Source organism: Chanodichthys erythropterus, chromosome 6 (assembly GCF_024489055.1).
Source record: "Chanodichthys erythropterus isolate Z2021 chromosome 6, ASM2448905v1, whole genome shotgun sequence".
NCBI lineage: Eukaryota > Metazoa > Chordata > Actinopteri > Cypriniformes > Xenocyprididae > Chanodichthys > Chanodichthys erythropterus.
In genome coordinates, this window is record NC_090226.1 from 13,895,197 (window position 1) to 13,909,296 (window position 14,100).

Sequence of the window (14,100 nt, forward strand, 5' to 3'; positions counted from 1 at the left end):
AGCATACAGCTGATTCGTATAAGTGCTCATTGTCACAGTTGTAAACAAAATGGCTTTCTTCTGCTATAAGAAGAAGCCGTCATGATGGCTTTGTATCTGAATGGACCGGTAAAGAACGTGACACACATCTTCTGGCAATTCTGAAGAATCAGATTATGGACTCAGAAATTCCCAAAATGTTGCAGATTTTCTGTGGCATATGCATCAGACGTTCAGCCAACGGTCCACGGGCATGACATCTGAGGCTGAGACTACCATCGTTACAGCTGGACCAGTCTGTGAGCTTTTTCCTCCCTTTAAATCCTATTATATATTTGCTTTGTAAATGTAAATTGGTTTGGACATTCTGCACACGAGGGCCCATCTGAAAATGTCCTGGTTTTCCCTATGGCCATTTCATCCCTGCCTACTATCATATATTCATCTTTGAGTACTTCCTTTTCTCTATAAAAAGTCAAGTTTCTTGTAGGACTCAAGGACTGCCTAGGGCAATGACTCTTTTACTGCCGCCCTGACATCTGCTAATGGGACAAACCCCCCACCTCCGCCCCCAAAAAATGGATATTTCCCAGCAGGTGGCCTATTTAAGTCAGACATCCATGTAGAGACTTCACAAGAAAAGAAAAAAAAAAAAAAAACACATATCTAAAGATTTTTTTATCAGTCCACATACCTTTATCTTCAGGTTATGTTGGGCATCTGCTTAAAAAGTCTACAAACAGCTAAAATCCTATATATTTCAGCTGATACAGCAAGAAATATCTAGAGAGTCTGAATATCCCTTAAGTAAATCAAATTGGTATTCACTGAACCAATCCAAGACTGATCTAAAATGTATGGCTCAGTGTCCCCAAGTCATGGCCTTGTCACCAAATAAATATTCAGTGTTTGCAATCCGAGTTTGCTGATAAAGTTAGCACTTGATAGTTAGGGCTAAAACAGCAATGGTGGAAGGAATTATAATGATGATCCATGCAGAAAAAGCACATCTATATGTTTCTGCAAAAAGCAGATGTCAAAGACACTTATTTGAAAACTACATTTACCGTGTTGCATACACAGGTGCCTCCCATAACAATTATCTAACAAGAAAATAAGTACTTATGTGACTTATGAGTCACTCCACAGCAAATCTAAAACCACAGGTCTGTGGATTCAACACCATGAGCATCCTTTCATGAGTATTCATGCCATGATTAGCTGTTTGCTGTGATTGTTTGCTCAGAGCAGTGAGTCATCTGAGTGAGTGTCTGAACAGTGACACAAAGCTCGAACTTACTGTTTTCAGACTGAAAGTCTTGGATACATTAAACCCAATCATTATAATGACTGTGTCATTAAGCCTAGAATCTATGAACCGTTACAATAAAACAGAGAGCATAATTAAAGTGTAAACGGCAATGTGTAATTAACAGATACTACCAAGAGCTTACCCAAGCTAACCGTAGCCTTATTATGTTTCTATCCAGACATGTACTGAAATGGGGCAGAAGGTTGCTTATTGGGTCATGCATGGGATATGGCGCACTAGCACATGAATACTAATATCTTGTGTCAACCATGACATTTTCCATTGCATTTCCTATAGACTTGCATGAAAGCAAGTCACTATCTAATCATTGTCATTGCACATTCAGATTTATATTGCACAACAAGTGCATAATAAGTTTTAATTTAAACCAAGCACTTTTAACAAAGTCTTTAGTTTTTTATATGATGTAGCGGTTCCCAACGGTGACAACTTTGCGACTCAGGGGTCTACAAATCCTGCAAGGGCTCATTGACTCTGCTGACATACTGCCTCTTAGGCTTGTGCATGCATTATTTAAGTCTTGCCTTTCTCAATATTTCACCTAGCTGTCACTCACTGAAGCGGCAATAACCAAAAGAAATGTTAAATGAGGTTTAAAGAGCTGCTATCCAAAAAGAAAGGGGCATGGGTCTTTATTATAAACTAAAGCCCAAGACTGAACAATGCTACTTAACAAGTGAAATATTTGACTAATATGAGTGTGGTACCTTTCATTGAGAAAACTATACCACCAATTTAAGCTCACCTTATTGAACATTGTGTGTCTGTCCATGGCCCATATATTGAGCCATCACCTGCTGATATAATGTACCTCAGGAACACCTTACTGTCACTGTCACAGTCATGACAGTCATTCTAATTGGAGGCACCACAATAGACAGGAAAGCACAGAAGCTAGGAAAAATGCTGAGACTAGGTACAGTATGGCAGACGGTGGTGAAAAGAATCGTCAGCTTAAAATGCTGTTTTTGCCTTGGCTTGTGTGAACATCTGAAACTAGATCTCTGTTCAAGTTGGAATGGCTCAGATTTCACAGATCTTAAGACCTGTGCTAAAATTGCTTAGTCTAAACAATGGTATGTTTCATTTGCAAATATGATATTTTCACTAAGCAAAGCTTGATCCTCCTCAATGGTATTAAACTGCACTGTGGCACCTCTAAATTTGTATTTCAACAAGTATTTCTAGTTTGTACTGCAGATTTGCAAATCTAATAGACTTTAGGACACATATTCAAGACTTAATATGAGTGATTCTTCAGTTTGGTCCCCTACAATGATTATATAAATACTACATTGACCAGAATTTCATTATTTTGGGCCTATCTATAAGCTAATAAATGCATTAAAAAAGTAAAAAAAAAGTTGTACATTTTTTTTTTCTCTCCAAAAAATGTATTATCATGAAAAGACGAAAAGGCAAGTCCCTGCAATGGTTTGAAGATCAAAATGTCATTAATTTTAAGACTTCTGCATGATGATCTTAGAGTAGCTTTATTTGGTGTCATAACCAAAGCGGTCAGAATTTGATCATATCATTTTAATTAAGTTTCATTCTTCAAGATTTCAAGCAGTCAAATGTGGCCCTAAATGAAGAATCACCCATAAACATTAAATATGTATGATGCACACATTCAGTACATAAAACTACAGTGGCAGCTTGTGCACCACCTGTTTCAATTGTCCTTGTATGCATCCATATAAGGCACCTCATTTCCTCCACATGCCCTGCAGATGGTACGTAAGGTGGTGCCAGTCTGGGCCCTGAAGGCCACGGCAATGTATCAAACTCACAAGAGAAGGTGTGTGAGGGCGAGAGACCTGAGAAGACAAACAGCCTCATGTGGACCCACTAGCCCGCCTGTAACTAAAATATCATCATGATAGTCTGTGAGTGTTGACAGCCCGCCAAGACGAAATGTCCTGTAATAGCTTGGCTCACTTCATAGAGTACGATGATATGCTTGTCCTTTTGAAGAGGGAAAAGGCTGAAATATGGTGACCTTCAAAAGGCAGATTATAGTATTTTCCTGTCCCATATCTCAAAAGGAACATTCTTTGAACAGTTTAGTTTAAGGAATAAAAGTTAAACATTGACAGATACAATTCCTGATTCGTTGTTCTTATTCATGTGTACCCACTAGCCCTCCTGTAACTATATGCACAATATATTGGCACCATATCAGTTATCGGCTATTGTTGATAGTGGATCTTTAGTTGTTCATGCTCATGTCTCCTAGGTTATATTTTGATTACCTTTGCCATCATGTAGTATCGTCAAACGTACAGGTACTACCGGTCAGTATTTCTGCAGTACCGGTAGTACAGAGTACCGGTAATATTTTGTACCTGCCGATAGACGCTGCTTTCAAACAGTCTCGTTCGTGTTAGAGCATCAAACCTCTGAGCATCAAAGGTTTCTATTTACAGCATGTTGACCACTGCAGCCAATCACAATCATATCTGTTGAACGCGTGAATGCAATAGTCTATCAGAGGTGCTAGTCAGAATACACTTAACACAGCTGAAAAGCATGAGGTTTTGTTTTGTTCAACACGAGGCACACACTCGCCAATCCTTTCATTATAAACAAAGTGTAAACACAATGTAAATGTAAGAGATTTATTGTACAATTAAGACAGCTTTTTTGAAAGCCTTAGTGACTATTAAGGGAGGCCTCTTCTCTTGTTTTCTATTTATTACCCATTCACAATCTCAAAAGTTTAGTTATTCATGTTGCTGAGTACACTGCAAACTGTGCAAAGTTTCTGGAATGACAACCATTTTTAAATGCACGACTGAAATTGTGGAACTGATTGACAGTGATAACCAATGGACAAGACAAAAAGGAAGTGCTTAATTCAGCAGTTGGTCTGGTACCCAAATTGGTTCAGAGAATCATGTAATTTTACTGGTCATCATCTAACTGTCAGGACTCAGGTTTGATCGCTCCTATTGTTTTCTTTTCTCTTATTTTATTTCTGTCTCTTCAACGTGTGACTGTGCTTTGCAATCAGTGCAGCTGCTCGTTATCGCTCACCTGTTTCTCGATTTCTCTGCTATATCCTTTGTTTTCCTCTCTTCTCTGCCAGTGTGTTTTGTGTTTCCAGCCTCTTTTCTAGTCATTTGGTTAAGTTTGGGATCCCTGTTTTTTTTTTTTTTTTGCTTACGTTTTTCTTTTCTGCCCAGTTGTGTTGCTGTGGCCTAGTGCCTGCTAGAACTCTCCGGTCTTGGACAGCTCTCCTGGTTTTGACCATCTGACCTGGTTCTGGAGCCTGGATTCTCTCTCAGTACACTGCATGCCTGCTTGGACTGTCTTGCGGTTCTGACTATCAGCCTAATCTAAACTGTGAGCTTGGATTTCTCTGCCCCTTGTTTGCTCTCTATGTTTGTCTGACCTCGACTCTCACCTCACGACTGGATATTATATGCTGATGGACTGATCTGGATTTTGATCCCAGCCTGTTTCCCTTTGCTCATTGCCCACAGTTGGTTCGGAGCCCAGTCACTCGCACTGTTTTTTTTCTGTTGTAACCAGGGGCGTAGTTTGTGGGGGGGATGGGGGGGAGGTCACCCCCCCAATATTCAAATGCTTCAGTTACAACCCCCCCAATATTTCAACATGAAAATCACAGCAGATCAAATGAAAAATATGTAGAATTCATTTATTTTGTAACAATAATTTTGTTTGTATTCAAATATGAGTTTGTCATAATAAATTAGACAAAAATATTCTCCCCCTCCATTGAACCGATTGGTAACGCCCAACCAACGCGCGTCGCTCTTTCACCAAAACAACGCGAGTGGAGCTGTACTGTTTGAATGAGACAGCGCGGGTAGCACCAAAAATGAAGAGAACCGCTGCCCAGAAAACTATATTAAACCGCTGGTCCGTTAAAAAGAATAAAGCATGTACTGAGAAGGAGGTATGAGAATGTTGTGTAATACACTCATATTTTAGCTAGCTAATCCATTACAATGTAGCCATAACTATCAGTGTAACTGTAACCAGTTACCAAAACAGCCGTCTGTTTTGTTTGTTCATTTTTCAATAGTGTCTGTAATGATCAATGACAAAAATATTCACATCGGTGTTTGTTTTCTTCCTAAATTAATCTGACTTTTGAACGAATTGGCTGAATGAACGATTTAAGTGACTCACTCACTCAATAAAAAAGCGAATCGCTGCCGCCTACTGGCGGTTTCAATATTTAACATAATTTCTTTCTTTTTAGAATCACCGTTATGTTAGAATTTGATGAATGATTATACATACATTTCATAAAGTTCTGATAGATAGATAGATAGATAGATAGATAGATAGATAGATAGATAGATAGATAGATAGATAGATAGATAGATAGATAGATAGATAGATAGATAGATAGATAGATAGATAGATAGATAGATTATCCAATAACACTACACATAAAACTGATTATTATTTTTTAATATAAAAAAAAACAAACAGGCAGCATACGTTCAACCCCCCCAATGTTGAAACCAAATCTACGCCCTTGGTTGTAACAAAGTGAAGTAGAGCATTTTCCTGCTTTTGGGTACTTCCTTTAAGAGAATGTAACACTAAACACTCACAGTTAATCTTTAAAAATATAATAGCATTCCCACACAGCAGGAGACTCCTAGGCGGAGCGACATTCAAGTCGCCAAACACGCGTGACTGTCACATTCATTTTGGGACAGCCTCTGCCTCCGGGCGGCGCCGTAAATTCTACTGTCAATCAGCGGATCCTGAGCGGACCCATGTCGGATCCGTGGACGTGCACGCGCCTTTACTGTAATGGTTGTATCAATTTGTGGATCCCAAACGAACCCGCCGCGGAGGTAAGGTTTTAACCACGGATCCTTTTTAACCACGCCTTCATTGCGGATCTGTCACTGCGCGCAAGTAGACGCAGATACGGGTCCGTTCGCGGATACGGTCCGGAAGCTGCGATACCTCCGCGGCCGATCCACAGCGAAGTTCTTTTGCAGTGTGGGTTGTTAAATGTAACCTTTAGTAAATATTAAATTAAGACCTTCTGAAGCAAAGCGATGCATTTGTCTGAGAAAAATATCCATACTTAACAAGTTATAAAGTAAAATATCTAGCTTCCGCTAGACAGCCTTCCATATTCAACTTTTTTTGTAAGTTGAATACGGAAGGCGTAGGATGTAGCATAAGCGTTTTGAACTGCAAGAGGCGTTACACTTTCTTCATAAGTTGAATCCGGAAGGCGGTCTCGTGGAAGAGATTGCGTGGGTGTCTATTCTTTATAACTTCTTAAATATGGATATTTTTCTTACACAAATGCATTGCTTCACTTCAGAAGGCCTTTATTAACCCCCCGGAGCCATGTGGAGTACCTTATGATGGATGGGTGCATTTTCTGGAGCTTCAATATCATTGCCCCTGTTCACTGCCATAATAAATCTTGGACACATCAGGATATTTATTAATATAACTCCAATTGTGTTCATCAGAAAGAAGAAAGTCATATACACCTAGCATGGCTTGAGGGTGAGTAAAGCTTGGGCTAATTTTCATTTTAAAGTGAACTAATCCTTTACAATTAATATTTTAATTGTGAACTATACATTCATTTTGTGATGCCTAAATTGTTTTTATTTTAATGAAAGAATATAAATTTAATATCAGCCTTTTATCCGTTATCACAGGAAAATAAGTATCAGATTATTTAATATGAAAATAATTATTAGCTTAATATCATTAATAATACAGCTAAATGTTCCACTATTCTTTTGACTGAAACAAATGTTACTGATCTCATAGTGAAGAGAGCAGGACAGACTGCAGGGAGAACTCTCTCTTTAACACATTTACTGTGATAAGACCCATTAAAACTGATGACGCTGGGGTGGTGGATGGCCGTACCGAGGGAGAGGCGGCAATTACGATGCTCAGTGACTTCAATAAGAGCATGGCATGTTCTCACTGACAGATACGGCATCTGCAGCAGCAATGCCTGTATGAGAACAATGACAACTCTATATCCCAGAAGTGCTCATTGCAGGACACAAAACAGAAGCTCATCTGTACTTGAGCACTTCACAGTAGAGATCAGAGAACTGAGAAACTCCCCAGTCCTCCTCATTTGCCACCTCCGCCCTCAGACACAGGCTCATCCATTCTCTCTATGGCCATATCTCAAAGAGACCCCCATAACCCAACAGATGTGGAGGTCCTTGACCTTTATCACCCTCTGACAAAGACATCTGACCTTGTGGTCTCTGACCTTCCCAGTTAACTCCCCCTCTCTATTTGATCAGACATTTTTATTTATTTGCACTCCCAGTGAATGGTTGAACTGCTAAAGGCACCCATGACCAGGATGTGTGCAGTTCAGGGTTAAGTAAGTACACGCTTTTATGGATGAATGAGTCTTTCAAATATATGTGATGCTTCAGTTCAGATTCACTTGGCTTCAGTTAAAACTTATCATCAGTAAGCACATCATCCTGACTGCCTGAGTTTGTGCGTTCAATGCTCTCGCTCTCTCTATAGGATCATTTTTCAGCAGCTGGACAGGAATGTACCAGCTCCTATACTAATCTAATTTCATCTCATATTAACACAGATTCTCACAGTGCTGCGGATGCATCTCATTCTCACTTCATCCATGATCCGTAAAAGGATTACTGGGTTACTTTAGCTTTCTAGAAGTGTCTTTTAGCTACCACTTATGAAATGGGAATATGGAAAGAAGCGTTTAATAATGATATTGTAAAATTATATTTAAAGTAAAAATGTGTAATTCAATTTTAAAATGCAGGGGTAATCATGAAACCTGTTTGAAAACAGACATTTATTGCCTCAGTGAGCTAATTTCTACTAATTTTGGCAGTTTAAAAATATTCATTCAGTTACATAAAATACATTTTTTGACTTGATTAAAACAAGTTTAAATATGTTACCACAAAACACATTTTAAGGGTATTTGACAAAGTATTTGACAAGAGTCATTCAAACACTTCACAACAAGAACAAATTAATCATGTGGACTAGCTAAAAGTTTGCCCACTGCCCAGTTGCAGAAATAGGTTTATTGATCGGAGCTGAATCACAGTTTCTAACCTCGACATTCCAGTAGCAAATCAGTATGGAAACCATTATTTTTTGAAGCACAGAATCTCCCTCATTTCCTTTAAGTTTTTGGGAGTAAACAGCAGGCAGCGTATAGCAACAGATAAATTGAGACAGACTGTTCTACAAGTAGGGACTGACTAGTAAAGCGTTAATAGTGAGTGGGTGATTTAGGGACCACCTCAACTTAATTACTTAGCTAAAGGGGTGTGTCCAAATGCTTAAGCCACCCAAGAAATTTGATTGGTTAGCCCAGTTGCCAGTCCAAAATGCAAAGCTATGATTGACCAGGAAGGATTTTGAAGTGTGCATTTAAAATTTATTTTGAGGTGTGCCCTTAAAATAAAAAAATAATAATATATGTGACCCTGGACTACAAAACAAGTTGCACAGGTATTTGTAACAATAGCCAACAATACATGGTATGGGACAAAATTATCGATTTTTATTTTATGCCAAAAACTATTAGGATATTAAGTAAAGATCATGTTTCATGAAGATATTTAGTAAATTTCCTACTGTAAATATATTAAAAAAAAATAATTTTGTGAGTGGATATGCATTGCTAAGGACTTCATTTGAACAACTTCGATTTTCTAAATTTTTTTTTTTTTTTTCTTTTGATGCTTATGACTGGTTTTGTGGTCCAGGGTCACATATTATATTATATACAAATACAAACAATAAAAACATATTTTTGACTACTTTCCGTCTTTAAAATGGCACATAAGGCCAAAGATGATTGACAAATTTGTATAGAAAATAATATATATTAATATTAATAATAATAATGATAGAGCATTTTCCACTGCTAGTGCATATTCAAGTAGACAAAATACACAAAAATGTCAATTGGCATATAATTTAATATTTTGAATGCTTATTTTCAACTTCCAATTAAAAGTCAATGTGAAGATCTTAATCATGTAACACTAACACTAATATTCCAAAGTTTGGAGTAAGTAAGATTTTTTTTTTTTTTTAAAGAAATTTTATTTGGCAAGGGTGCATTAAATTGATCGAAAATGACATGAAAAACATTAATAATGTTACAAAAGGTTTATATTTTAAATAAATGCTGTTCTCATCAAAGAATCCTGAAAAAAAACACATTGTGGTTTCCACAAAATATTAAGCAGCACAACTGTTTTCCGCATTGATAATAATAAGAAATGTTTCTTTAGCACCAAATCAACATATTAGAAGGATTTCTGAAAGATCATGTGACACTGAAGACTGGAGTAATGATGCTGAAAATTCATCTTTGTATTAGAATTTTATATTAAAATACTAATTACTTTAAATTGTAGTAATATTTCACAATATTACTGTACTGTATTTTTGACCACAAAAATGTTGCCTTGGGTAGCAAAAGAGACTTTATGCATATATTGCTTATCAAGGTTACCCAATCTGTTGCTACACATTTTGGAATATTTTTGGAAAAAGTACATTATAAACTGGAGGTATTATTTTTTATAAGGCATATTGGGCTATTTTTCATGTCACTAAAGAATGAAATGACCCACATGAGCCACACCAGTCAAAAAGATCACACACCTCTGCCCGGCGGTATGAGTCTACTCAATCGCTCAACCTCATCTGCTTCTGAAAGCATGGGGATCTTGTAAATGTTTTATGAGCCTGGTTGGATATAGCACACGCCCTCATTCCAGTAGATTGTGAAGCTATATTTACATGAATTATTTTATAAAAAATTCTAGGTCATAAGTCTGCCAAAATCAGAGTCTGCCAGATTTTTTTCCTTCTCAGTCTCTCACTGTTTCGCATTTTTGGTTCTAGCCGCACACCTGAGCACACTGATGGGGCTGCTGCGGGCCAGCATTAGCAGTCCATGGTGTACTTTTCCACAGTGCTTCACTGAGCTTTAATTTGCTGGCGCTGCTTGGTCTGTCACTATCAGGTTTAACCCCTGGCCATGACTGTCCCAAGCCTACAAAACGCCTCTGAAATGCTCCCTGTCACCAATAAACCTGAGTCATTGACCATTTATATACTACCTCTATTGCTTTGCCCAAATTACCTTGCCAGTTTTCAAAATAAAGCTTGACTAAAATCAAGACCTATTTACGATGTGAAAGACCGGTCAAGTTCAGTTTATGGTCATACTTATTCGATCTAACTTTGATACAATACTTCAGATAGCATGGTGCTTCAGATAGCATGAAAGAGGCAGGCAGAGATTAAAGAGCTCAAAGCGCTTACTGATATAGCACAAGGAAAACAGAGTGAAGAACAAAACTCAGAGGGAAATCCACTGAAAAGCATGGTGCAAAATGTATGATGAAAAATATGCCTAAAATGATTCAGTTGGTTCTCAGTAACAGGACATCTTTTCTGAAGTACTGCAGATTCAACTGATAAAACAGAATAAAACCCCGACACATGAGTGAGAATTTCGTGCCATTAGGCTGAGTCACAGAACAAGGCGGTTAGTATTGGGGGATACTGACCTTGGTCAGCTTTTGTGTATGATCAGAATTTATGAACTGGAGCAGTTTGTTCAGACCCGGGTCTGCATTCTTTACAACATGTTGCTGAAGACGACTTACAGAAAATGCCTTTATTGTTATCCTTTAATTTATTATTTCAACTAACTTCCTGAATATTTTTTCAAGGCTACCAAATTCTTAAACATGTATAGTTTATTTCTGAAAGAACATTTCTGAATAGATAGGCTACCTACATACATAAAAAAGCAATTGAACATTGTAACAATTATTGTTCACGGAAAATTAATGTTATAGGATTTTTTTATATATAAACAAAACAATTAATGAAAATTTTATTTAATTTAACCCACATAGGGCAACTTGCCCCAGTAATAACAATGTGACAACCTGTCAAGTTTTGCACAAGGTGTCTGAAACCAAGATACAAAACCACTGCTAGGCAAACCACACATTTGTGCAATTGGACATTTGCCTCAAAACTTCCTTCTGTGACAACTAGCCCCGGTCTCCTCTCCACATTACTAAGTAGTTTTTAATTCAAAAACGTTTTAGTGTTACAATTGCCACAGGACTCCCTAATAATAACACTTCTGGTAATGGTATATAACAGACTTCTTCAAACAGTAGCCTAATTTAGGTTGACTTTGGCCAGTAGTTTGCACAGGTGATAGACATGCCTGTCTATCAGCCGCTATGATTTCAATGAGGGTCGTCACTCCCGTGTAAACAAAACGCCGCCACTATCCGTTTACACCAGTCCGCCACATTATTCTACAATAAACCTGTTTATTCCATATTGGTCTCCTAATAACTGCAGTGTGACACAGATAACCTAAATATTACCAAATAATAATATTTCCGCTATACAGTATTGCGCAATCCCTTTCAAATAGATTATAATGGGACGCTTCTATTCTCAAGGCAGACTATACAACGCGTGTCGTCCTAAAATAGTCCCTCAAAAAGCCAAACAGCAATCTGAAGGCAATATTAATTAAACTGTTAAGTGAATTGTTACGGTTTGGCTTTTAAAAGCGCTTTCTTACCTTTGTAAAACAGCTTTAAATTAGGACGTGCTCGCGTCTCTTTTCCTCCTCCAGCGACGCTGCTGATGCCGCGCGCTGCGTCAATAACGGCCACTGGCCTTTTCTAATGTGACGATTTTTTCTCTCTCTTTACCAAGCGACTGGAGCCCCCGTTGAAATAAGGATGCTGTCGTCTGCACGACACGATCCCTCTTCCTCACTCTGTCTCTATCTTCCTTTCATGATAGCCTAAATCATTCCCCTCCCACTCCCTCTCAGCTCTCCCTCTCCCCTCCCTCTCACGCTATATTTGATTCAAATGAGGGAATACGATTAATGCAAACCAAGTAAATTAACCTCTTTTTTTCTTTTAATACAAGGTACACAAAGAAGGTAGGTTTCCTCAAAAGAGGTAAAGTGTGTTCCCTTCCCCCACCAGTCCACACACACAAATACTACACTAACACACCCCTTCACACCTCTTTAATGAAACCCCAGTGGCACAATATGCACACTCTCAGATCTCAAGGAAATCATACCGTCTGTGTTCAGATTGTTATTTATTCTCACTGCCACTGATTCATAAAGATGCTGAATAATGTCTGAATATTCTTACACAACGCTGCTGCATACAAATACTTTTCTCTCTGAGAGCAGAATTGAACATTTATGCAAAACAGTAAGCCACAGAAAAGGCCAACTCATTTTATTCTAATGGACTGAAATTAGGTTTGTTTCTTTCGACAGAAAAATCACAAATGAGGTCTTTTCAATATCTCAATCAACCCGATCTCATGAGAAAATGTAACTGTTTTATGAGGTGGCGATTTCGTGATTTTGTACGATGTTATGGAATGGTAAAAATGTTAGAAAGAGCGAGTAGGCCTAAAACATAAAAATTAGATCATAAGAATGAATACGAATTAGGTACGGTCACATTAGCAAAATTTACGTTGTGTGAAGCACAGTCACTTTCAAATTAAGCTTGAAGTGCCCATTGCGAAATCTCTGTGTGGAAATTTTTCACCTTTATGCGAAACTCACGAGCTTGTGGATAATGTGACCTTACCTTTACCAAAGACTCTCCAAGGATCACAGTTGGAGACTAATCTCCACAGTTGGAGATTAGTTGAGTATGAGTCTCAGAAAGCCTAAAAAAATTAGGCTACAGCACCTACATCCCCAAAAGTTGTTCGGGAGGGTTTCAAGAAAAATCCTCTGCTCTTATCCAGAAAGAATCTCCAGCATATTCAGTTGTCAGTCAAGACTGGAACTTCAAACGGGACTGGCTTCTATAGTCAGATGAAACTAAAAAATGAGCTTTTGGCAGCAAACCCACCAGATGGGTTTGGTGCACACATGGATAAAAAAGTACCCTATGCCCACGGTTAAATATACTGCTGGATCTTTAATGTTGTGGGCCTATTTTTCTGCTGGACATCTTGTTCAGATACATGGTATCATGGATTCTATCAAATACCAACAGATAAAAATTCAAAACCTGACCGCTTCTGCTAGAAATCCAACCATGGGCCATGGTTGGATCTTCCATTAGGACAATGATCCAAAACAAACATCAAAACCTACACAAAAATATGTGAAGCTTATTATATATGAAGCTTCTGCCATGGCATCCCAGTCCCCTGACCTGAACCCTAAAGAAAATGAGTGGAGTGTACTGAAGAGAAGAAGCACCAACATAGAGCTGGGAATCTGAAGGATCTGGAGAGATTGTGCATGAAGGAATGGTTTCTGATCTCTTGTCAGGTGTTTTCCAAACTCATCAGGCATTATAGAAGAAGAGTGAGAGCTGTTATCTTGGCAAAAGGAGGTTGCAAAAATTATTGAATAAAAGGGTGCCAATAATTGTGGCCAACGTGTTTTGTAGATAAACATTTATTTCATAATGTGACTTTCCCCCCACTTTCAATTCTTTTTCTTCAATGAAAGGTTAGACTTTTGCTAATTTTATGAATTAAAGATCAAATGGATAAACAATGCAGATTTATTTTTATAGTCATCTTTGATCATATTTACCAAGGGTGCCAATAATTCTGACCACCACTGTAAATGGAGAACTAATGGGCAGCAACTTCTCAGATGTTACTTTTAAAAAAGGTTAATAATCCTCTATAGCATATAGGAGATCTCAACAGTGTCTCAAACTGTGCTCAGTTTTGCCAAG

General features: G+C 38.0%; 1 protein-coding gene across 2 annotated transcripts in view; it reads right to left on the bottom strand.

The window, feature by feature from the left end:
- cntn2 (contactin 2) overlaps positions 1-12,092 on the bottom strand; it is a 33,973-nt gene extending 21,881 nt beyond the window's left edge. For both annotated transcript variants that reach the window (XM_067387311.1, XM_067387310.1), the window contains exon 1: positions 11,937-12,092. The gene's annotated coding sequence lies outside the window, so the exon portion shown is untranslated. The remainder of the gene's footprint in view (positions 1-11,936) is intronic.
- Positions 12,093-14,100: the final 2,008 nt, after the last annotated feature.